Source organism: Heliangelus exortis, chromosome 7 (assembly GCF_036169615.1).
Source record: "Heliangelus exortis chromosome 7, bHelExo1.hap1, whole genome shotgun sequence".
Classification (NCBI taxonomy): Eukaryota; Metazoa; Chordata; class Aves; order Apodiformes; family Trochilidae; genus Heliangelus; species Heliangelus exortis.
In genome coordinates, this window is record NC_092428.1 from 33,038,656 (window position 1) to 33,063,904 (window position 25,249).

General features: G+C 45.5%; 1 protein-coding gene across 1 annotated transcript in view; it reads left to right on the plus strand.

Annotated features, from left to right (window-relative positions):
- The first annotated feature begins 625 nt into the window (after window positions 1-625).
- PTPRE (protein tyrosine phosphatase receptor type E) overlaps window positions 626-25,249 on the plus strand; it is a 74,673-nt gene continuing 50,049 nt past the window's right edge. The window contains exons 1-2 of the mRNA XM_071749679.1: window positions 626-770; window positions 23,890-23,957. The gene's annotated coding sequence lies outside the window, so the exon portion shown is untranslated. The remainder of the gene's footprint in view (window positions 771-23,889; window positions 23,958-25,249) is intronic.

A 25,249-nucleotide genomic window follows, 5' to 3' on the forward strand; every position in this document is an offset into this window, starting at 1 on the left:
CTGGGACAAGGGCTCAGCACCCTCAGCAAAGAATTTCTTCCTGTTATCTTACCTCACTCTCCCCTCTTTCATCTTAAAGCCATTCCACCTCATCCCATCCCTCCAGGCCCTTGTCCCAAGTCCCTCCCCAGCTTTCCTGGAGCCCCTTCAGGCACTGGAAGGTGCTCTAAGGTCTCTCCATTGCAGCCTTCTCCTCTCTGAACACCCCCAACTCTCTCAGCCTGGCTCCAGAGCTTCTCCAGCCCTCCCAGTATCTCCAGTGCCTCCTCTGGACTGGCTCCAACACCTCCGTGTCCTTCTGCTGATGGGGACCCCAGACCTGGACCCCGCTTTACCCCCGGGGGGTCTCCCCAGAGCAGAGCAGAGGGGACAATCCCCTCCCTGCCCCCGCTGCTCACACTGCAGGGGATATCGCGCAGCCCCACCCCGTTCCAGCAGCAGAACCCCCGGCACCGGGTGTTTAACCACACCCCGGGGCTCGGCGAGCAGGGGGGGATCCCTTATCCCCTGTCCCGTCCCGTCCCGTCCCGCCCCCCGGTCCCGGCTGTCGTTGCGCTCGGTGTCCGCCAGGCGGCTCCGTACGCGGCGCCGAGGGAGGAGGCGGAGGCCAAGGAGAAGGAGGAGGAGGAGGCGGGGAGGGGAGATTTCCTGCCCGGCTGCCGCCGCCTCGGCCCGGAGACCGCCTCAGCGTCCCGCGGCCGCGCCCTCCGCCGCTGTGCGGGGGCGCCGAGGGGCCCCGGAGCTGCCGCCGAGGGAGCCGCCGAGGCGAGGTAAGGGGACACTGGGCTGAGGGAGGGGACGCGGGGCTGGGGGAGGCGGCATTGGGCTGGGGGAGGCGGCAGGTGCTGCCGCGGGGGTGTTGGGGAGCTCCGTCCCCTTCTGGTTCCTCCGGGCTGCGCCTCGCCGAAGCCGCCCGGTGTTTGCTGGGCTCCTTCCCGCATGGCTCCGGGAGGCGGCCCGGGCTGCCGGTTCCGCAGGGGCTGTTCCCGAGGACACGCGTGTCCCTTTCCTTCTCCACGGGATGTCCCTTTCCTTTCTCCACGGGATGCTCCATCCCCGGGAGTTCCCGCTGCCGCCCAACCCGCGGGCACCTTCCCGGGGAAGGGCGAGGGGGCTGCGGGCATCCCGGTGCGGTGACACCCGGCTGGGTTTTGGGGCGATGCGGGATGCACCAGAACCCCGGGAATGGCCCCGCATTCCCCGTCCCATGCCCGGGAAGGCCTTTGGAGTCACCTCCAGGCTGGGAATAGGGTGTCCGGGCTGTCAGGTTCGGCCCCGGGATGGGTCTGGTGTGCGAACTTGAGCTTCCCGAAGCCGCTGATCTCTGCGCGGTTCCGCAGGGTTCGGACCCTGGGGCGAGCGGGACAGTTCGGGTGGACTCGGGGGGGGACAGAGCTGCGCACAAACCCTCCCGCTCCCTCTTGGGCAGAGTTAATGTTGTTAATATTCATGGTAATGTTGTTTAAACCCAGTCCATTTGTGCCTCGGTCAGTTTCCCGGGGCACTGCCGGCTTCACGCTGCGGTGCTTGGGCAGGAGCCTCGGTTCTGGCCCCAAATGGTGCCCCGAAGAAGGGGGTCACCAAAAGAACCGGTGCCGGTTCTGCTGCCCCCGGTTCCTCTCTGGGGGCAGAGCTTCCAGGCATGACGAGGCTCCTGGAGCTTGTGTGGAGGTGTAGGAATAAATCCTGCTGCTGGTGAACAACTTTGTATTTTCCTTAGGCAGGCTGGGAGGGAGAAATCAAATGAAGCTTTCATAAAAAAACAAATAATCAAGTTTATTACTTCCGAAACCAAAGGGTTTTTTTTTTGCCTTCTGCTTATGGTTTTAACGTACTAGGAAAAATAATGATAAACCTCACAAAGAATGCAAAAGCGAATTTTAATGTTTCCTGTCATCACATTTTGTTGCACTTTAATCTCGTGGGTTGTGGGAAGGGTTAATGGATGTCTGCTGTGGGATTGAAGTGTTTTCTTATTGGGAAAGGGTGACTCGTAAATTTTTTAATCTTTTTTTCTGGGAGGTTTCTCTCCCTCTGGCTTATTTCCACAGTGAGGTGATTTGCTGTGTGTTCAGCTGTGTAGCTCCTAACCCACTGCCTGTGTCTCATCTGTGTGGGACAGAGACTGCTGAGTTAAAAGAAATAACGTGGTTTATTGAGCTTTTTTCCCCCCCTAAGATGTCGTAAGCTCTCTGAGAAAAAAACTTGGAAAGTAGAAATAAAGAGGCTGAGGTTTGAAAAATATTTATTCTATGCATGGGAGTCTCAGCTTCTGTGCTGGTTGTGCTTTGGGGCTTGTAAAAAATTAACTTTTGGTGAAAATTAATGACATTCAGCTGGAAACTCGATGCCATTTTAAAGAGGCTTTTTGTGTGTGTGTGTGGCTGTGATGTGCTGTCCTCATCCAGGAGGCATTTGAAGTTCCTGGTTAAGCTTTGTTGGGTAAGAAATGAAGCTGTTCTTGATGTGAGAAGGTGCAGGTGGTCCAGGTGGGACCTGGCTGGAGGTGGAAGTTGGGTTTTGAGTCACTAATGAAGGTAAAAGCCTCTAATTACTGTCAAGAGCAGCCTGGGGCTTGTGGAGATGCTTGCATTTGCTTTGTGCTGGGGGGTGTTGGCATTTGTGGCCCAAAAAGGGGAAGGATGGAGGTGGGACAAGATGTTCTGAGGTCTGGGAGAGGAGCGGTGGCTGTGGAAGGGGTTAGGGTGAAAACATTTGTTTTTTCAAGTGACAAAATCAGGGGTTTTTAGAAATGTGGGAGAAGAAGGGCAAGAAAATAATGTGAGAAGCTAAGTAGTGTGGGTGTGGGTGTTTGGCTCCTTTAATTTGCTGCCTGCTTTTGCTCACAAATGAAGAGTTACACAGGAGCTGTGTTCCACCAGCTCTTCTTGCTGGCTTTGCTTTGACTGATGTGCTCCATATTCCTTAATTACATTTAATATGTTCCTCCAAGTGAAAGATAAAACCAGAATTCTTCGTTTAAAAGCTTCCTATGCCTGAAAGGCCTTTAGTAAAACCAGAGGTCTTTTAAATACCTCAAATCAGTTTGATGCTGTTTGGACTACAGTAATTTATCCTCAGCCCTTGAAATGCAGGTGCAAAGTGGATCATTGTAGCACATTTTGGTCCTAGTTAGCTTTTGTACCTTGCTTTCCCTTCTCTTTTCTGCTTCATCTGTTCCTGTTTATCTCTTGTCTGGCTCAATCAAGGTTTTCCATTTATCTGAGGTAAGGACTGACCTCCACCACAACAGCTGTCTTGGATCCCTGTTCTTCTTGGTCTTATTTTTTTTCCTCCACCCCCTCCATTGCCTTCTCAGCTCCTGGATTACATGGCCTGGGTGTTCTCAGAAATGCCCCACGTGGGCTGAAATTATTGGGAACTGGAAGGTGGTGGTCTGCAGGTTGGAGGTCTGTGCCAGCCCTTCCTCTTCATGTCCCTTCTCATCAAACTGAAGCAAGGGATGGGCAGAGCTGTGGTCCCTGGGCCATGGTCATTGCATTGCCCAGCACATGGGCTCTTGTGTGTCCCCAGATGGAAGGGGACAGCAGCTTTTGGGGATACTGAAGTTTGTATTTCCTTGGTGCCTTTCTCACAGGACTGGGTGAGCTTCATTAATAAAATCTGTTCTCATTAAATAAGTTGGTTGATGGCAGGACACCTGCCTTGGACTGTGCCTGTCCTGTGCTTTTGGATTCTTCTTTAAGTTGTTCCAGAATTTGGTTTTGCTCTTTGTTTGTTGGTTTTTTTGTTTGGTTGGTTTGGGTTTGTTTTGGTTTTTTTTTTTTTGGTTCTGGACAAAAGCTGCAGATCTGTGTTATTGACTGAATTAGTTTTACAGCATATTATAGAGGTACTTTGACCAGTGTACTTAATGACCTTTTTGTATTTCGTTTAAGAGGTTATGTGAAGAAAAATAGTGGGGAGACACACACACAGGGTTTACAAACTGCAAAGTGCAAAAAAGGTGATGGAGCCTGCAGTGCAGTGCTGCTTTGTCACAGTCATCCTGGGTGCTTCCTGAGAGGTCACCTCCACTGAAGTGCTTGGATATTTCTTGATGTTGCATGTGATGTCCCCTTGGTTTGCTCACCAGGGTATTGCAGCAGGGCAGCTGTACTGTAGTGAAGGGAAAAAAAAAAAAATTAAATAAAATAAAGCTGAGGGGAGTGTTGGATGCTGTGTGGGATGCAAACCAGAAAGATAAAAAGGAAGACTGGATGTTTGCCTTGCTGATGTGAATGAGCTCACTGGAGGGAGTGGGAGGTTCTGCAGGAGAAATTGTTCAGTTCTGTAGAGAGGCTGAGGACTGTGTTTGTGTCTCCTGGGGATGTTGTAGTCATTTGGTAAATGTGATACTGTATTTCAGGCTCTGTTTCCAAAACACTCCTCGGGGTGGATTTATGGCTGGGCTTAACACCAGGTGGAGATCCTGTGGCAGAAGGTGTTGTCAGAGCACTTGGAAACCTGCAGCAGGGTGAAGATGCTTTAGTGGATGAAAAAATACCTTGCCTGGGTGTAGGAACATGGCAATGAATGACTCTGTGTCTGCAAGGACCCTGAAAAATTTTCAGCAAAAGCAGTTGGCAATAAAACAGATTTTTAATTTTTTTTTTTTATTTATTTTTTTTTTTTAAGGTGCTATTGCATTGGTGCTGGCTGAGCTCTGTGTGGAGCAGTGGGGGGACAATCTGGGATCTCCTTCCTTCCCAGAGAACTGAGGTCCAGCCTCTTGTTTTGGGGTGATGCTGGCAGTTCAGTTTTCATCCAAAACGTAGCAATCAGGGGATGAGATTGCTGAGTGTTCAGCTCTGTGTCTGAGTTTAAGGAAAGGTGTGAAGGGCTCTCAGGAGTTTTGTCAGGATTAGCATGAGTGGTACATCCAAATCCAAAGAAATTGCTGATGGTTTGAAATAGGAGTCCTGGTCCCCAAAATCATCCTGTTTGAGTTCAGAGAGACCCCTGTGGTTTACCCAGCCCCAGAATGGAAGCCCTACACTGCATTTCCAGGAAATACTTCTTTAATTCATGTATAAATAGTGGTGTAAGAGCAGCAAAACCTGATGTTCTCAGTGAATAATGTGGGCAAATTTAAGCTTGGTTACTGGCCCCGTGTCCAGCTCTCCCTGGGGTGCTGTGGCTTGGGAAGCATCAGTGAGGAGCCAGATCTGGGGATGCTGGGGCTTGGGATGAGCAGGTCTTTGTTTCTTGACAGACATTTCATTATTGATTTCTTGCTACAATGGCAATGAGATACAGAGGAATCCCTCTGCAACCTACAATACAATTGGGTGCCCCATCATCAAAAGTATTGTCAATTGAATTGATACATAATTAAAGAGTTGTGAATTACCTGAGCATCCTTTAAGGGTACCCTGGATGTGCTGTTTGTTTCAATGGGTTTGGAGCTGTCTTGGGAAATGACTCATTTGTCCTGTTAACTGCTTTGGGATGTGATGCAGAGGAATTCAAGCTGAATGAGAAGTGGTGGTATCCACCAGGCTGCCTTGCACAGGCTTTTTTGCATCCTTTTTAACTGTTATCTTTATTTATTCTCATTGCCTGTGCCCTTCTGCACAAGGCTTCATCCAGGTGTAGTCTTTGTCCTGGATGAGAATAATACATATTGCATAATCCCATATACTATAAGGGCTAATAAATATTTAAAAAGTGCCTGTATTTACTCTAGACCTTGCTGAAATGTGAATATCTTTTAAAAGCATGTGTACAACAGACCACAAAACTTGTGTAAGCCAGAGCTGAAATGAGATAGTGATAAGAGAGAGATTATGAGTAACTCAGCAGCAATTCATTGAAGTATTTGTGCAGGGTTTATTCTGGAGTTATTCACAACACAGGACGTGGTTTTAAGGCATGTGCAGAGTGTTGTGCCTTTTAAGTCAGCTGGTGTAATAATTCCATCAGAGAGATCCTTTTGCCTGTCAAAATCCTTTTGTTTTGCCTGCAGAGGATGCCTTTGGGAAATGGAAGAATAGATGGGAGATTTCCTTGCTGATAGGAGAGGGTGATGCTGGAGGACTCTATTTTGATTGCAGTGTGCTCAGGTTTTCCTTCCTAACCAAGCCAGCCAGCTGCTTATCCCCAGTGAAACAGCTCCCTGAACCACTGTAGCATTAAAGGCTGCTTTTTTCTGTCCTCCTGGTGCTGCTGAGGAGGGAGAGGATGCTAGAGGATGGGTGGCCTTGCTGACAGTCCTGGTGCATGGATGGGAGTCCTCATCCTGTCTGGTACTGTGTCTGCTGAGCAAACTTTCAAACAGCCATGCCCTAAAAATACCTTTTTTTTTTTTTTTTTTTCCTGCCTCCTGAGTCACTGCTGAAGTGGCAAAGTAAAAAGCTGCTTGCAGAAACCAGGTGCTTGGCCATGCAGAAGGGAGGTGTCTGTGCTCAGAGGTGTTTCCTGCCTCTGGGAAGAGAGAATACCAGAAAGGACTTTGGTGGGGTAGTGCTTTGCTTGCAGTGACACCTTGTTGTCCCCAGACAATGTGACACAACTCAGCTGTGGGTTTTTCTGTGCCTTTTATGCCTGCTGTGAAGGGGAAAAAGTGCTCAGTTCTAAAAACTTAGGCTGCCAGTCATTTTCTTTTGGGAATGTAAGCAATAGATATTGCTAAGAGTGAGAGACCTGAGCAGGTAGAATTAAAAATGAAAACTGCAAATCCTTTAAAGGTGAGATGAGATACCATCAAATAAAAAAACCTGAGTGGTGGAAGTGGCCCTTTTTGGATGCTTGCTGTTGAGGAGGGGCAGCAGTTCCTTGCAGGAGAGCCAGGATGCCCCAGCAGCTGGGGAAAGGTGGATACCCACCCCACCAGGGATGCAGCAACATCAGGAATCAGCAGGCCCAGAGCAGTCTGGAGAAGGCTTTGGGTCAATATGAATTATTAAGAAAAAGCACATCAGTGAATAGCACATGTTGATACGGGAAGCAAGTGATGGTGGTGTTGCTCATCTGGCTTGAAAAGATCAGGACAAAATAGATAACCTGAAGGATAAGCTTTTCTGCCACAGCAGGGGAGTTAGATGAACTCTGAGGGGGTGTTCTGCTTCTAGGTTTTATTGCTTTGGAGGCATTTATAAGATAACTGAGATTGCCATACACAGCTCCACTTGCTTGACAAAAGATCTTATTCCTGAGACCAAGGGGTTTCTTGTTCCCTGATGGTTGGGGGTTGCTTCAGTGGCCCTGGCTCTTGAGTTTTCTTCCTCTTCAGTAAAATCTCTTTTATCTGAAATAACTTGTGAAGAAAGCTGCAGTGCATTGCTGCTGCAGGTCACAACCAGACTGGGATGGGTCGTGGCACCACGATGCTTTGGAGCATCCCTTCCCTCTGGAGGTGCCATGGGAATTGTACAGGTTGTAATCTAAAGGTCCTGGTGCCTGTGGCCTGCTGGTGCCCTGCCTGTCTATTCCAGGGATGGGATTGCACTCCAAGGGGTTCATCCTGTGCTTTTATCCTGGTATTTGTCCCCAGAATTTGTTACCTCCCTTGTTTGTTTTCTTTTTAATTTAAAATTTTATCAGCAACAAAAAAATAACTCTTTGGAGAAAGACAGAAAGCCCATGTAATCATGACATGAAGCCTAGGATGACAATCTGTGGTTAAAGACCCTCTTGTTTTTAGTATATTTGATAAAGGATATGTAAATATTTCCTTACCAAGAGCTGTAATTCTGTAGCTTCAGAGCAGTTTTCTCTAGTACGTGGGATGCATTTTAATTTGTTTCTTAGGGGGATGATTCACTTTCCAACCAAGCTTTCAGTCTTTTAATTTATTTTTGGTATCATGTGGCAACTTGTAAGCTTATCTGTGTAAAATCTGCAGAGAATTTACCATAATTTATTAGGATACTTTCTTGTCTCACTTGCCTGAGCAGTGCTGGATCTGCTCTTGCTCCTGGAGTCCTTCCCTCGAAATTTTTCCAATGCTGTGAGGAGACTGAACCTTTTAAAAAGGGGCTTTAAATTATTTTTTTTCCTCAACAGACTTTATTGCTGAACATGTTGACTTCTTTTTTAATGAATTCCAAACTAACCCCGCAAACAAAAGCAAACAAAACCAATCCTGCCCAATACAAATACATCTGTTTACCCTTCCTTCACCTTGCTTGTTGTTTCTTTATGTTCAATTCCCTTTGTATTGTCTTTTGCCCTTTAATCTTTTTGTCTTTGCTGTTTGTCCTTTGATCATTATTTTTCTTGGCATTCCCAGCTTTAGTTTCTGCTGTAGTGTGCTGTGTATTCCTGGAGCTGCAGGGCTGTGCTTTTCCAGGAGGAACAAGCTATTGATTTTAAACAAGCAATGAATAATGTTTGCATCCCATGTTCTGTGGGCTTAGATGGTTCAGGTACTTTTCTGAGGGTTTTTTTTTTAAATTTAAAATAGGGTTTCGTGGATGTAGTCAATGATATTGCATAGTGTGGCTTAAAGCATTCAATTACCCCCCCATATTAATTAATCTGCTGCCTGTCTTTCTGCTTTCATGTTGCTGAAGAAGAGCTTTAGTACAACCAAGTTAAGGTGATGGATGTGTTTCCTGTGAAATGCAGGGATGAGTTTAAAACGGGTTCATCTTATTTTGTTTGCAGTTGTCAAAAGCTCATTAATATTAAAGCCAAACTACCTGGCTTGCTGCTTCAGATTGCTTTTAAATTACACACGTGCTGATCAGTCTTGAAAAGCCAAATTAAAAACTCACTTGAGGGCACATTTCAAGGCCAGAGATAACATCACTTAATTCTAATCTGTTTGTCACAGGTTAACCTCCCACCTCCAGCACCTCTGGTTCCTGGAGCTGGGAGGGGAGAGGAAGAGAAGGGGGGGGGAGGAAGTTTTAGTGACTTAAATATTTCTGGGAAGGCAGGGAGGAAAGGAAAATGTGGAAAAAAGGGAACTATATTTAACTAATGATCTCTCTGCATTAATTGGTTTCAACTCCTAGAAACAAACTGAGGAAGATGTGCTGGTGAGATAATGGGTAAGCTCATCATCTGGGATTTTCCTATTCCACCCTCGACCTGAATGGGTCGTGCAGAAGAGCTCTTAGCACTCAAATTCTTCTTTTTTTCTTTTTTTTTTAATATCTGTGGCAAATGGAGGAAGTTATTTAGAAGTTACATGTACACCTAACTTGATTGAGTTGTAATTTGTACTGAGGGAGCCTGAGAATTGCTCCACTGCTTCCAACTGTTTACCCTGGAAAATTGGCCTCGTTTACCAGGATCTTCAGAGGAAGGAACTTGAATAATTTCCTTGAAAAATCACTGAACCCTCAAAACCTTCTCGGTAAACAGTGTCTCACATTTCTGAAGGCCCTTGGCCAGCAGTTTATTCATTAAAATGAGAGCTTAATGCCTTCTAGAAAATAATGTTTTTTGCCTTGTCTGGCTCTGTATGCAGTTAACAGCTTTGGGCTCAGTTCTCCCAGTCTGCTGCTGTCCTACCAGCATGTTGCTTTTTCCTCCAATAATGTTGTATTTATCTACATTCAATTACAGGAGGTTAATTGTGCACAACATCATTTAGTTTGGTGGGGTTTGTTGTTTATTTTTTGGGTTTTTGTACTGTCTTCCCTGAGCCTACCTACCAGGCTCTTTCATAACTGTTTTAGCAGCAATGTCTGATAAAAAAAAAAAAAAGGCAAGTAAAAGATCCTGCAGTGATTGAGTCTCTGTGGCATCTTCTGTGTTTTAGGAGAGCAAAGCAGTGAAATACCCCTGGCAAAGTTGGTAACAGCTCACACTGTCCTGTTCCCTGATAAGATGCTGATTTCTTGGAGGCATTGTGCTGCCTGACTGCTCCTGGACTGCAGCAGATATTTTCATAGCTGTCAGGCTCTATGGGAATAGGAGGTGCCTCCTGCTCCTCTTTGGTGGTTGTGTAAAAGAGAAGTGAAACACAGGAGTGTGGGGAGAGCCCAGAGCTGGGGATGGCTGCCAGCTCTCTCCTGCCATCAGCACCAGTGCTGGTGTTTGGACTTGGTGATTCCATGCAGGATGCTTTGGTGCTGAAGATATTCCTAAAGGGCAGTTTTTCTCTGTGTATATTTGCTGAAATTGGACTTGAAGGTGTCTGGTTATAAAGTGCTGAAAGGACAAAAAAAAAAAAAAAAAGATGATAGGCAATTCCCTTTGGGAGAGGGATGTGGGGTTTTTTTTTTGTTGTTTTTTTTTAGAAGAGAAATTATGAGGCTTGCAAAACAGGATGAAAGGTGTGTGCAGTGCTTGCTTTACCAGCAGTAGAGCAGAAAAAGGTGATGATTTTGTGGTTTTGAGACCTTACATTTGTTTACCTGAGCTCTTGCAGCAAGCCAGGACCCTCCAGTGACTGTTTTTTGGAGGCAAAGCTCCTCTTGGTCTCCTTGGAGCGTGGATGGATAGCTGGAGTGTCCCATCCAGCCTGGCTGGGATCTGCTGGGATCCACCAAAACTCTCCAGCCCCTTAGAAAGGATGCAGTGTTGATTTGGGGACAGCCCATCCCTGAGCTGCTGTCCCCAGTGCCCCTCATTCCAGAGGCTGCGTGGGGCTGGGAGGCTGCCAGGGCTGGAGCTGTAATCGGAACCAGCTCCGGAGCGTGGGAAAGGAAGGAACAATCCTGCAGGATGGAAAGCAGTCAAGCAGCAGACCCAGCTGTCAAGGGGCCATTGGTGTGGGGGGGAAAAGCAATCTTTGTCCATTTTTCCAGCTAGAAATGAATTTGGAGGTGGAGGTGTGTTATGCTCTGCAGTTTATTTTTTTTTCTGTACCTGAATTTATTTCAAACTGGGAATAAAACAGGAGGTTTCCAACTCTTGAAATGGGAAGGTTTCTTCTACCCATCATCTCCTCCAAGCCCTCAGGAGGCTCCGTGGCTTTGATGGTACTTATTGAAACCCTTTGCAAGATGTGAGAATGAAATGAAAAAGCTGGAATTTTCAAGAAAATTAAGTGTTTCCCCCCGCCAGGAGGTGATAGGGGCACATCTGGTGATGCCTGCCAGGCTGCTGCCCATCCCTGGTGTGAGGCCCCACAAACACCCATTGTGTTGGGCATCACCAGGGCCTCCAGAGCTCTCTTGTGACCCAGCCCCAAACACTGCAGCTATTCACAACCTCCATCCCTGCACACAAACTCCACTTCTTCTCAGGGACAGAAGCCACAAAGATCAAGGGGGAAAAATGGGGCCATGGTCAGCACCCCTTTGGTTCATCCTGATGGGGAAGTTGAGGAAGGTCTTCCCTGAGCCAAAGGCAGGTGGCATCAACTCTTCAATATCTGGGGGTTATGGTTGTATTTTAGGTGATTTTTCTTTCTCACAATGCAGTTCAGTTAAAAATAAAAATAAATTCAGCAGGTCAGAAGGGCACAGTGCTTTCCCTAAACATCCCTTGTAGCATTGGTCTTTCAAAAAATCAATTTATTTTGATTACTGTGTTGGTTACATACGTGTTGGTGAATTGTATATATGGAGTAGAAATGCAGAAGGAAAAGAGAACTTCTTGGGGTGGTTTCAGTGCCTAAAAGCCCAAGTTAGAAATGGCACAGCCCATGTGCAGCACTGGCTGGGAGGGAGCTCAGAATTTGCTGCTCAGGGATTTTCAGAAGCTGATGAATCTGAAAAAAGTTTTTAAACAGATTCTGCTCAGTTTTCAGGGCCAACAGGAAACGAAACTCAAGCTGCAGAGGCATTTGTGTAATTTCTAGCTCCACGTTGAAGCAGTCCCATGGCAGCCTCTTAAACCCAAGAAGTGTTTTCTAGCTTTTCAAGTCTTTATTTAGTTTCCAGATTTTTAGGTTGCCCTGGAAACATATAAACAGTTGCATCACTCTTTGATCAGAGTCTTTAAGTGCTGAAACTCTTGTTTAATTCCAACACATGCTGTTTGGTAATGTAAATTTGTGAAATCCTCTGTCCTTAAAACAGCCTCATACCTTGGTGTGGTGAATGAGGTGCTGAAGTTCAAGCTGTAGTAGAACAGTCAGAGGTGGCAATTGGGAATTATTGCAGTGAAATTACCAGTTTGGGGATTGTTGGGACAGCAGTGTTGCAGGTTTTATGCTTTGGGGTTTTGCAGCTTATTTTTGATGGAAGTGGAAATAATTGGGCAAGGATGATGTTTGAAGCCCCATAACCCATCTTGTGTCTGGATTGTTTGTTCATTTTCTGTCATTTTTTTCCCCAGAACAGGCAAGCAGGTCTCCAAGGTGTTGATGCTGTCATCTCTTTCTCGAGGAAAAATGGGCAAGTGAGGCATTCCCTGTTTAGAAAGTTTCTGGAAGGCTGGAATCCTTTCTGTGCTTTGCTTCCAAGCAAAGAAAGTCAGGACAAGGGGAAAGGGAATTGTTATTGAGCCTCTGGGACTCTACTGCTGCATTTTATTTTGAAAAAGCCTTTAATACTTCTGACCTGATATCCTGAGCAATAGAAGAAAATTCCAAGTGGGCAGCTAGCTTTCCTTATTTTGGAAATGTCTCTGCTTCCCCACATTAGTTTATTTTTTTCCCTCCAGATGGGATTTATTTTTTTTAATGCCAGAGCAGCTTATCTGCTGGTGGTGCAGTGCTGTATCTGAAAAGTTCAGCAAGAATTAATTCTTGACACCATCAAAGCAGCTGATGTAGTGCCAGTGTCCTGCCTGGAGGTAAAGCAGAAAGTAAAAAAAAAATTGTGTGAATAAATAGCATTGCAGGAGGAAGCACAGGGTTAGGTGGTGGGTGTTCAGTTTGGGGCTGTCTTGAGTGTCTCTGGCCATAAGCCAAGGAAGGTAAAAAAAAAAATATTTCAGATCTTCCACTTGCATCTGAATAAAGGAGGGACCTTTTTTAGTGTTGGTTCCTGGAGGGGACTAAAATTATATCGTGGCATCGTGGTCCAGAGATCCAAATCCAGCCTATTTCTCCTCCCACCCTTGAATAATATTAGCAGGCATTATTCCACAGACATCTGTTAAAACTTTGATTTTAAAATGTTGTTTGATGTTGGCTGGGTGCCTGGAGGTGGGCAGGGAGCCCTCCCTCCAGTCTGAGGGAAGCACTGGGGCTGCACTTGAAGGCAGCAGCCCAGCTCCATGCTGTCTGGGTTTAATTTAGCTGATCTGGGGGGTTTTCTGGGGTGATTTTTTTACAAGAGAAGGAACAGCTTTCTTGCTGGGAATGCTGAGCCATGGTTACTGTGCCTGGGTGGGCTGTCTGGCCCATGTTACACATCAGTTCATCTCTTTGGGGGGGGGGGGGAGGGGGGGGAGATACCTTCTTTCCCTTTGTGGTTTCAATAACTTGTTTACTGCTAGCATTAAAAAAAGAAAAAGAAATATTCTGCTGGTTTTCATTTTCCTTTCACAACGTTTCTGCATAACAAATGGAACAAATTCATTGCATATTAACTTCAGTTGCTGGTGCCCATGAGGAGCAGCCAGGAGCTTGGGCAGACCCCAGTCCATCACTACGACCTCGCTCCTCGTTTCTGCCCCCTTCAAATAAAAAGTTCCCTGATATTGTGAAGGGTCCTGAAGGAACCAAGCATTTTATTGCTTGCCATGAAGGCAGCAGCATGAATGGGGACCTGGGGCAGTGTTGTGGCACTCTGTGGAGCTTGTGCTGTGTCATTCTGGGAGTGCCTCTTGGTGCTGATCCGCTGGGGCTGATGCTGCAGGAGCCTCCTGAAACTTTGGACTGAGTCACTTTTCCTGCAGCAAACACAGCTGTGCACTGAAGGAGGGATTGCTCTCCCTCCATCCCTCCTGTGTTTAAAGGAGAAGCATCTTTCTGCAGCTCCTCTTCTCCCAAACCTGCGTTTCCTCAGTCCTGTTGCAAATTCTCTCCCTGACCAGGAAAAAAGTAATTTTGGTGGCAACTCATTGATCATCTCTGGGACCAAAATTGTATTTCTGTGGTTCATGGCTATTAGAGGGGCAAGGATAGTTGCCAGATAGGAAATGACCATTAAAAGAATTAGTAAGAGATGCTGTAAGAGTGTTGTGATGTTGTGAGGAGTTTTTTGGGGGTTTTTTTATGACTTCCAGCATTTGGGTTTCCATTTGATTCCCAAAAGCTCTGGGATGAGGAGTGGTTCTTTTCTTTGGTTTCCCCTCAGCTGTGGTTTGGCTACTGAGAAGCTGCTGGTCTGGTTGTAGTTCTGAGGTCTCAGCTTCCTCAGGGCCTTGAATTTTTGGTTGAAGGATGAGAAGAGTTGGGAGATCCTGACCATCAGGTCCTCTTGGGTGTTCTCCTCCTGAAGTGGATCTTCCTGGGAATGTAACAAAGGAATATGCATGAGCCAAAAGATCATCTCTTGGTTTTCTGCCACATCCCTGGAGCTTCAAGTAACTTCATCTGGCTGCAATATTAGGTGACAAAATGGTTACCTGATCATGGAAAGGGGCTCTAACAGGGTCTGCTGGGATGAAGAATAAGGTGATACTGAACTCTTTGCTGCTGTTGAGCTGTGGGATTGGGAGAATCCTGTTGTGATCAAATGGAATGCTTCAGGAATGGGGGATTTTATGGACTGATCTGCAAGTTACTTTTCTGTCAAGCTGCTAGAATCCCCAGGGGAATAGAATTGCCATCCCCTGACTGGTGTCCTGTCATTAGGAAGGGGTTTTTTAGGGGCTCTAGTTGGAGGAAAAATGAATTCTTTAAATGATGTTTAATGCAATCTGTCATGTTTGTGAGACAAGAGTTGAATTTTGTGGGCTGTGGAAGGAGGGATTGAAGGAAATAACTTGTCAGGGACCTAAGAGTGTGGATTCTGCTCCCAGGAGTGCCCAGTGCAACAGACCTGACCTGGCAGTCCTTGTCTCTGGGGTAGGAAAGGGGTTTATAGAGTCCCAAACTGCTTGGGGTTGAAAGGGACCTTAAAAATCATCCAGTCCCAACCCCTGCCATGCCCAGGGACACCTCCCACAGCCCAGGTTGCTCCCAGCCCCATCCAACCTGGGCTGAGACACTGCCAGGGATGGGGCAGCCACAGCTTCTCTGGGAAACCTGGGTTAATGCTTCTGTTTGTGTTACATGGAGGAAAAAAAACCCCAAAAACTATTCCCAAGTCTGTGCAAATGGCTTGTAATTTATTTGAGCAGGAGGAGGAGATGACTGCAGGAACCTGGAGCCCTTTTGCTCATGGCAGTGGGTGGCTTGGGTTTGTTTGTCTCCCCTTTTGCCCACAGGGACCCATTCTGGGAAGATGTTGGGTTGGGTTTTTTTGGTGGTTTTTTTTTTTGGGGGGTGGGTGGGCAGGAAAAATGACAAACTAAAGGGAGCAGACAGACAAAGGGAGAAATAAATGAACTACCAGTGTTTTGATCTGGCGTTTGGAATGCAGGCTGCTGTGGTTATGGGAATGTCTTCTTCCAGCTCTTCCAGCAAAAAATTTGTTCATAGTTTTCTCCCTGTCCTTGGTTACTTATTCATGGCCCTGAGCTGCTGCTCACTGAGGATGTGTAATGGTGTTATGTGGGGGCTGTAAATCAGAGCAGGGAAATGGTGTCTTCTGGAGGGCTCTTTTTTTTTTTTTTTTTTTTTTTTTTTTTTTTTTTTTTTTTTTTTTTTTTTTGTGTGTGTGTGTGCGTGTTTTATTTTGGTTTTTTCTGGTGGTTTTTTTAAAATGTATTTATTTTAACCCAGGTGGTTCCCAGCACCAGGGCTGGAGTGGTGCAGAGCAGCTGAAGGGGTTCTCAGCTTTGGATAGGGAGGGAGAGAAGACAAGAACAAGGAGGTGGGGGAAGAAGCCTCTTATTTCTCTGCTTCTTTCTCCTGGACATGGTTTTATTGCTGTTTGTAGTGATGTGCATTGGTGTTTTCCTGCTGCTGAGGTTGAACAGAGCATCCCTGGGGCTGTTGGGTGGCTGGGTCACTGCTGGTGGTTGTGTCTTAGAGATGTCAGGCATAGGCAAGAGTAGAATGATGGAACAGGAGAGTAATAAACTGATTATCACTGAATAAGTACCAAAGTGGGTGAGGAGGAGTGTGTTTCTGTAAACACCTGGGTGGCTGGGAAGGAGCTGCTCCATCCTTGGGTGACAATTCCCAGATTGTCCCAGGGGGAAACTGGCTTGGGCTCAGTGAAGAGAAGGATGTGCTCAAACCCTCATCTTATTTCTGGATGTTGGGGATTGGAAGTAGATGGTCTTCCAAGTCCTTTCATAGAATCCTAGAATCCTAGAATCCTAGGGGTTGGAAGGGACCTGGAAAGCTCATCTAGTCCAACCCCCCCTGCCAGAGCAGGGCCCCCTAGAGTACATCCCCTAGGAACGTGTCCAGGTGGGTTTTGAATGTCTCCAGTGAAGGAGACTCCACAACCCCCCTGGGCAGCCTGTTCCAGGGCTCTGTCACCCTTACAGTAAAAAAATTTTTTCTGATATTCAACTTGAACCTCCTATGCTCCAATTTACACCCATTACCCCTTGTCCTATCACTGGTCACCACTGAGAAAAGCCTAACTCCATCTCCCTGACACTCACCCCTTACATATTTGAAAACATTGATGAGGTCACCCCTCAGTCTCCTTTTCTCCAAACTAAAGAGACCCAGCTCCCTCAGCCTTTCCTCATAAGGGAGATGTTCCACTCCCTTAATCATCTCAGTAGCTCTGTGCTGGACTCTTTCAAGCACTTCCCTGTCCTTCTTGAACTGAGGGGCCCAGAACTGGACACAATACTCCAGGTGTGGCCTCACCAATGCAGAATAGAGGGGGAGGAGAACCTCTCTTGACCTACTAACCACCCCCTTTCTAATGCACCCCAGGATGCCATTGGCCTTCTTGGCCACCTGGGCACATTGCTGGCTCATGGGCATCTTCTTGTCTACCAGGACCCCCAGGTCTCTTTCACCTACACTGCTCTCCAGCAGCTCAGCCCCCAACCTATACTGGGACATCGTGTTGTTCTTCCCCAAATGCAAAACTCAAGCCAGAGCATTCAATGATTCTAAAATAAAGCTGTTTTCAAGATGTATAATGGCACATATTGATGCAGAGCTTAGTCATCAGGTTTTTCTCCTGGTAATTTGTTAAATAACTCTTTAAAACTCTTAAGAAATACATCTCAGCTGTTTAAAAAAGGAAAAAAAAAAAGAAAAATTCTCGTGTCCTCTGTGCATAGCCCCTATTATCTTCCTCAGAATTCCAATTTCTCCTCTCTCACAGAGGGTAAAAGCAGTGCTGCTAGAGCAGAACCCTAAAATGTTTCCTGCAAACACACATCCCTTGTTAACCACTATTTACATAAAACATGCTGACACCACTTTGGGGAGATTGAGTAGGATGCTTTCTTGGCTGTTGAAATTTGCACACGAGATGGAAGATGTTTTGATTTTTTTTTTTTAAAAAAAAAAAAGGGGTGAGCTGAATATTTTTTCCATTTATTCCCACGTGTCAAAATCAAAGCAGTATTTCTCCAGGCGTTTTGCCCATTTTTCTTTTTTTGTTCCTCTTGTTCAGTTGTTTGGATTTTTTCCCTGAAGGTTGGGATTTGTTTGTTTCCCCTCTTAATGGAGGAATTCAATTGCTTAATGAGCTAAATACATGTAAAAATGTCTTTTAGACAGAAATAAACATATTATTGCTGGCTTTAGATCCTGATCCTTTTGAGTATTATGTGTAAATGTGTTCTCTTTATTCCTGTAGCCAGTGGTGTCCTAGGGACCAGGACTCACCAGTAACATTCTTCTCTAAGACCAGTAATGAAAAGGATTCCTGTAGCAATGTCTGCTTTGCTTCTACACAGTTCTTTCACCTCCTGAGTTTTCTATTCTGAAGCCATTTCCGTGGTAGCATTTGAGTGTGTGGCTGCTTGGTTTATTTTTGAGCTGTATTTCAAAAGCCTCCTGTCAAGCAGGAGAGCTCCAACTTTCTTCATCAGTGTTGAAATGATAGCTTAAAAAAAAACAACGTAGAATCTCATCTTTTTATCCCTGCAGTGAGAGAAAACATTCCCTCTCTCATTTCTTTGGTGTGGGGTTTTTTTTATTATTATTTTTCTTTTATTATTTGCTCCATGTGGTTGCTGGTGCTTCTGGCCACTCAGAAACTAGAGCAAAATCTTTTTTTAGAAACTGGAGCAGAATTTTCATAATAAACCTCATCTCGTGCAGCATCAGAGCCTCCTTTGGGGGGAGGTGAGGGAAAGGAGCTGGTATTAGGGAGGGTTTTAAGCAATGTAATTTCAAGGATCCATATTCTAAAAAGTCTCCGTGGATTTGCTGGCGCTGCCTGGATTAGAAGACTCTTTAATTTGCTTTTAATTAAAATTATTTTCATTTATCTTTGCCTTCTTCAGAAGTCCCAAGGCACTTTACAAACTTGTGATTATGGATTTTTGCATGTCATATATATATATATTCATCTGTTTTTGCATGTCATATATATATATATATATATATATATATTCATCTGATGCTAGGGCTTCATGTTGAAGTTAAGGACAAAAAAAGAGTTTTAACCTCTTTTTTTTTGATTAATATATTTAGAACCTCAGTTCCCCTTTGAAATAACTGTAGTTGGACAAGTTTCATCTCAGTGACACTGCAATCCAAGGTGTAAATGTTGTGTATCTGACCAAAATATTTAAGTAGTCATGGCTTTGTTTTTGCAACCTAAGTTGGAGGAAAAAAAAAATCGTTGAAATACCTTTGGGTTTTTTTTTTTTTAAATACATCTAAGAAGTGAAGAAAAACCTTTCCTAAAGATGACATTTGACTTAGTTACTCCCCAGTAGCTTCTAAAGAACAAAAGAAATAAGGTCAAGAAGAAAATAGTCATGTTTAATTTTTTTTTTTTTTTTTTTTTTGTGGTTATTTGCTGTGGAAGGATGCACAAATGCTGAATTTTTCCAGAGGCTGAGAAAATGGCTGTTTTTTTGGTTTTGTTTTGGAAGAAGCATAAAGTTTAGTGGCAGAGCTGCTAAGACTTTTTTTTTTTTTTTCCATGCTGGTGAGTTTAGAGAGCTCTGAATTGATGCTGGGACATTTCCTAACAAGCTGTGATCTGCTGGAGGCAGAACTTTGCTCTGGGCTGTTGCAGGCTGTGGGCAGCTGGAGAAATTCACTAATTGTGCTGTGAAATTTTAATGTTTTCTGGGGGGGAAAAAAAAAAAAAAAGGAGTCCAAGTCCTTAAAAACAGTGTAGAGAGATTTATTTTGTAATGGAACCACGTTGAAGGAAGCCTGCAACTTTTTGCTTGTTTCTAGAGAAATGTCACTGTTCAAGTAAGCAAAGGGTAAGCAAAATGCCATTTTTTGACATGACACTGTTGTTTGGGAATATTACACCAGAGTTGTGAGCAGCCTGGTTCCTGACAATGCTGGTTTTGTTTCCTAAATGAATCCATCAGTGTTCTGTGCTTTGGGGCAGTGACTCAGGAGGAGGAGGAGGAGGGCACAGAACTTGCTGCGGGATCTGGGAAGAGGGGAGATGCGTGTGGGGGGATTTTGGGGAGGGGGTGGGCAGGGTCTGGGGTTAATTTTTGAAAGGTTGGAATCCTTGTATGGATATTTAATGGACAGATGTTAAATTACCTGGTGTGCCTGCCTGCAGCTGGTACAATTCTGTACCTAAACTGTCCAGGTGAGGCAGAGATGCTGCCTGCAGTTGAGTAGCAAGAACTGAGTGGTCCCAGGGAGCAGCTTCAACTTGCAGGATTCCCTTCCCTAACTCTGGAATGCTTCAATCTGTGGCTTCTTGGGTTTAATTGGGTTTGGTTTTCTTCCTCCTGTTCCCCATCTCCTGCTCTCCATAGCCTTGGGATAATATTTGCTGGTGTAACTGGTCCCCAGAGGTGACAGGATGTGGCAAAGTGTCTCCCAAAAGCAAATGTTCCTCCTTTCCACCCTGTTTTTTTTTTTTTTTCCTGGTTTTCAGTTGACTCTTGCCTTACTTCAAGACATTTGACTGAATTAGAAGGCTGATTGTAGAATCTTAGGACCTCACTGTGTTCTGTTACTCTACAAATGGGTGACAATAAATGACAGGTTTGGGATTGGGTTCATCTGAGCCCAAGGAAGTTGCCACAGGGGGGGATGTCTGGAGAAGCTCATGAAGATGATGGGGTTCTCAGCAGGTGTCCATCTGCCACTTTGTGCCTTTTGGGGACCAACCAAAGCAGCTGAGGATTTTTGATGACTTCAAGCATCTCTAGGGATGAAGTTCAACATTCCAAGTGCCGGGTCCTGCACTTTGGCCACAAGAACCCCATGGGGAGCTCCAGGCTGGGCACAGAGTGGCAGAAAGGGACCTGGGAGTCTGGATTGCCAGGAAGCTGAAGAGGAGGCAGCAGTGTGCCCAGGTGGCCAAGAAGGCCAATGGCATCCTGGGCTGGCTCAGGAACAGCGTGGCCAGCAGGTCCAGGGAAGGGATTCTGCCCCTGTGCTCAGCCCTGGGGAGGCCACAGCTTGAGTCCTGTGTCCAGTTCTGGGCCCCTCAGCTCAGGAAGGAGATTGAGGTGCTGGAGCAGGTCCAGAGAAGAGCAAGGAGGCTGTGAAGGGATCCAACACAAGTCCTGTGAGGAAGGGCTGAGGGAGCTGGGGGTGTTGAGGCTGGAGAAGAGGAGGCTCAGGGGAGACCTCATCACTCTCTCCAACTCCCTGAAAGGAGGTTGGAGCCAGGGGGGGGTTGGGCTCTTTTCCCAGGCAACTCTCAGCAAGACAAGAGGGCACAAGAGGTCTCAAGTTGTGCCAGGGGAAGTTTAGGTTGGACATTAGAAAGAATTTCTTGATGGAGAGGGTGCTCAGCCATTGGAATGGGCTGCCCAGGGAAGGGGTGGATTCTCCATCCCTGGAGATATTTCAAAAGAGCCTGGATGTGGCACTCAGTGCCATGGGCTGGGAACCACGGGGGGAGTGGAGCAAGGGTTGGACTTGATGAGCTCTGAGCTCCCTTCCAACCCAGCCCATTCTATGATTCTGTGATTCTATAGTGCACCTATTGCCCTTCATTGTTGTCTTTAGGCACGGATGCTGGAAAACTGACTGAATGCTGAGTTATGTAAAAAAACTGCAGTGCAAATCAATATTCTCTTGGAGATGAGGCTGCTGCTGCCTTCTGTTGGCTCCAGGGAGGTGACCTGAGACAGGCTTCTGGGGGGACACCAAAAGCCCCCATTTGCAGCTGAGTGTGACCCCCCAGATGCTTTGGGAAGGGTTGCTGCTCTCCATCCCTTCAGCAGTGCTTCCACCCTGTGGCACCAGTGTGAATCCCTGGGAGAAGGGCATTGGGTTCCTGTGCATCCCTGGGAGGATGTGGGCACCAACTCAAGTGCCCATAATGCTGGGGATCCATGGAGATGTAACCTGCTGTCCTGCTTCAGGACAAAAGGGGTGCAGAGAAGTGCCCATGTGCTCCATAGGGTTTGCACCCAACCTTTCAGGCTCCCCCCAGAGCTGGGTTTGTCTCCCATGGGTGCAGAGGGGAGGTTTCTGAGGTGACCCAGCTCACTGCTGAGGTTTCTGTCTGGGTCACCTCCCTGGGTTCATCTGGGGCTTTGTCTGAAGCTGGGTGGGCAGTGAGAGCTTCAGCCTTGTAATCCCTTGCAGGAAAGGAAGCTCCTCAATGAGCACAGGGGAAAAGTCATTTTCAGCATGAATGTTTTACAATAAATTTAGGAAATACTTGGGGCTTCACTCGGCAGTCCCCAGAAAACCTCAGCTTTCCCCAGAAGGTTGGACAGGGTGATCTCCAGAGCTCCTTGGCACATTTCTTTCAGGACCTGCAGCAGATGCAATTAATAAATGACAGGGGGAAAAAGGTGTTTAAAGGAAGTCTTTGAGGGATACTTGTAAACTGTTTTCAAGCATTTGTCTTTTTTTTTTTTTTTTTTTTTTTTTTTTTTTTTTTTTTGAGGAGATAGCTGCAGACCCCTTTTAATGCCTGATGAGTGCAGGATGAGCACCCAGCATATGGAAAGTCAATGGAGCTGCAGTGAGCATCTGAGCTGAGCTGTTTCTGTCTCTGCTGGGTTGGGGTGTAGTGACATTTGTGACATTTGGGGTTTCATCTCTCCTGAGTGCTTGTGGTAGAAGCTCAGAACATTAGTGACTGAGTCTGCTGAAATAACAGCAGTTCTTTTTTTTTTTTTTTTTTTTTAAAAATACAAGATTTGAATATTAACCTAGTTCTGATTTTATATTCTGTATACATGTAAAGCAGTCTCACAAACATCCTTTGTACATCAGAAACATAAAGCTCTGAACACTGTGTTTTCTTCCTGTTTACGTTGGCCAAGACCTTTAAAAATTTTTTATTTATTTTGTCCCGAAGAAGACTACCAAATAAGCTCATGTCTGTGGAAGTTTGGGGAAGGTAGATAGTGAAACTTGGCACGTTCTGCATGTTCTCAGCCTTCCAGGAGCTCAGGCAGGACTTGTGTGTGATATCATCCTCTTATCATGGGAGAGACACAGGGATCAAAACTAAATGTCTCCCGTGCTCCAGCAGGGAGCAGCCTCTGAAGTCAAATTCCCCAGCAGCTGTTCCTCATTTAATCTGAACAAACAGGACAGCCAAGGGCTTCAGACATCATTTTCCACTGGAAACCCTTCAGGCAGGTGCTGACATCCAAGCTCTTTGGCCATGAGCTGGGTGATGCTCAGCGGGTGAGCAGATGGAGGGGATGGTGTGGTGCAGGGCAGGGATGCTCTGCAGAGGGAGGGTGGGAAGTTGGGGAAAAAAGTCATGAGGAGCCTCCTGGTGTTGGCCAAAGTCAGGTGGAAGGGTGAGGATGGGATGTGTGAGCCCAGAGAGCTTGCAGGGTAGGGACTGAACTGCAGCCTCCAGGGGAAAGTAATGGAGAAGACAGAGCCAGACTCATCCCCGAGGTGCACAGGACCCAATGGGCACAACCAACTGGTTATACTGGGGGGAAGAAAACTCCTTGTGATGGTGGTGTGCAGCATGGGAACAGGAGCCCAGGAGCCACCCATCAGCCAGAGCCCAGCCTGGAGCTCTGTTCTGGGTGGGCAGGATGACCCCAGAGGTCCCTCTCAGCTGTAGTTATTCAGCACTTGATGCCCATTAGAAATCTAGCAAGTTGTGCGTGCTGTCAGGTGGTTTATTGCTGGTAATTGGGAATTAAGGAAAAATGTCAAAAAAGAATCATCTGAATGGATAATGAAAGGGATTTCCCACCTGTGAGCAGCTCCAGCTGCACTCGGGTGTGTACACAGCGTAATTCCCAAATGCTGACACCTTTCATCATCAGTCTGCTCAAGCTGCTTGTTGTTATTAATAAATATGATCAGTCCAAGGAAATGTTCAGCATTTCTGTTCAGAGTCTGTGTAGACAGAGCAGTGGGGCTGAGCTCAGCAGTTCTGTGTTGTTCTGGGGGAACTGCACTGCTTTGAGCATCCTCTGGTTACAGTCGTTCATTGAATCAGATTTTCAATTAATTTTCATGAAGCAGGTGTACTGCTGTGCTTCTATTTTTAGTCCTGCTGTTAGCTGGTCTAATACTGGAGATCAAAAACAGGTCTGTGGTTTGGGAGGAAAGCAAAAATTTATTTTTCCATAGTGCTGAAAATAGGATAATGATAAAAACGATAGGGAGAGCTCTGCTTGCATCTGGAAAAGGTTGTTTTCCTCTGGTGGGAATCTGGGCAGCATGCTTGACTTATTCTAGTAGAACCCCTGTTGTAAAAGCATCTTTATAGTTCCTAGTTGATGGTTTTACAGAAAGAAGTGAATCCATATTTCAGTCATCAGAAATTGTCTGATGTCACCCAGCATCTCCCATCCCATCGTGGTAGCACTTCCATCAAAAATAGTGCTGAAACCCATGAAGCCAGGACATCCAGCACCAGAAACAGTTTGCAAGGAAATTAAGATTTATGTCTAACTTTGACCAAACTGAATAAACTGACACATACAGATTTTATTTACCCTGTTTCTCCTTTTTTCCAGGTCCGTGAAGAATGGCATTTCGCTTCCTTCTGCTGCCCAGAGGCCAGTGCAGCTCCTGGTGAAAACCAGTAAGTAGAGCCTAAAAAAACCAGTAAGTGGGTAGATCTTAAAAAAGAGTAAAAAGGTAGAAATAAGTGATTCACTTGCTAGAAGATCCTGTGGTTAAAACCCAATGAAATCAAGAACTTTTATATTTTCCCAAAACAATCTTTTGGATGTGTCCTCCATCCCAACGTTGTTTAAATAAGGAGAACAAAACCCCAGTTTCTTGCTGCTCCACCCAACTTTTTTTTTTTTCAACTTGTAAAGCAGAAGTTTTGCTTTCTCAGTGAAGAATTGAGATGAATGTTGTTTAAAAATTATACCCTGCAGGTTCATCTTTCCCTCTCTCCAAGGCACTTTCAAGAAGGCACTGCCTTATCTCAGTAACACATCTGGGAAAGTCATTTAGTGAGCAAATTGCCAGATAATTGCACTGGTGGTAATTGCATCTCAAATTGATCTGCTGTTGAGAAAAATGCTGAAAATGAACTGTTCTTAATCATGATATCAAAATAGTGGTTCTGTTCTATTAATTAGCATGCTGTGAAATAGGGTATTTTTTTTTTTTAAGGAAGCATTGTAAGCTGACCTGGTTTGCTCCTTATGTTAATTAATGCCTCTGGTTAGTTCTCTGAAAAAAATCAAACCTCTGACAAAGTTTCTGGGATATTAATACATTTTCTGGGGAAATTTTCAGAGTTTTCATTTGAGGGGTATCTCAGCATTTTGTGTAGCTTTGCTGGAAGATTTTCCTCTTTCCTTGAGCTCCACTCCTTAGAGTTGCCCACGAGTGGCAGCAAGGGCTTTGCCTTCAGCCTGTTGTTAGCAGGTAATTGATGTAATGTGCTAGGTTACAGATGTTGTATGTACAGTATCTGTATTGGTCTGTCCTGTACATCTGCATTTTCTGGCTCTGACCTGGTCAGAAAAGGTGAAAACTGAGCAGCCAGGAGATGCTGAAAGTTTGGCTATTTCAATGGAGTTTTAAAGCTTTCTTGGTAGTTTTAGTGACAGCTGGAAAGGTTCTCATTAGACATGAGGGGTTCATTTTATTGGGTGTTTATAGCTTAGTTTGCTCTTCTCCCACAACCAGGCTTTCCTTTCTAGTCCATCTGCTTGGCCTGGGGACAGGAGGTCTTGCAAGTCAGTGCCTTAATTTTGTGTGTTGTTTGGTTCAGTTCTTGTTTGCAAGTGTGCTTTTGACCCACTATTGACTTAAGCCAATTTAATTACCATCATATTTGTTAATAATTAGACTTTCTGATCTCCAGCAATCTTTTTTTTTTTTTATATATATATATATGTATATATACATCTT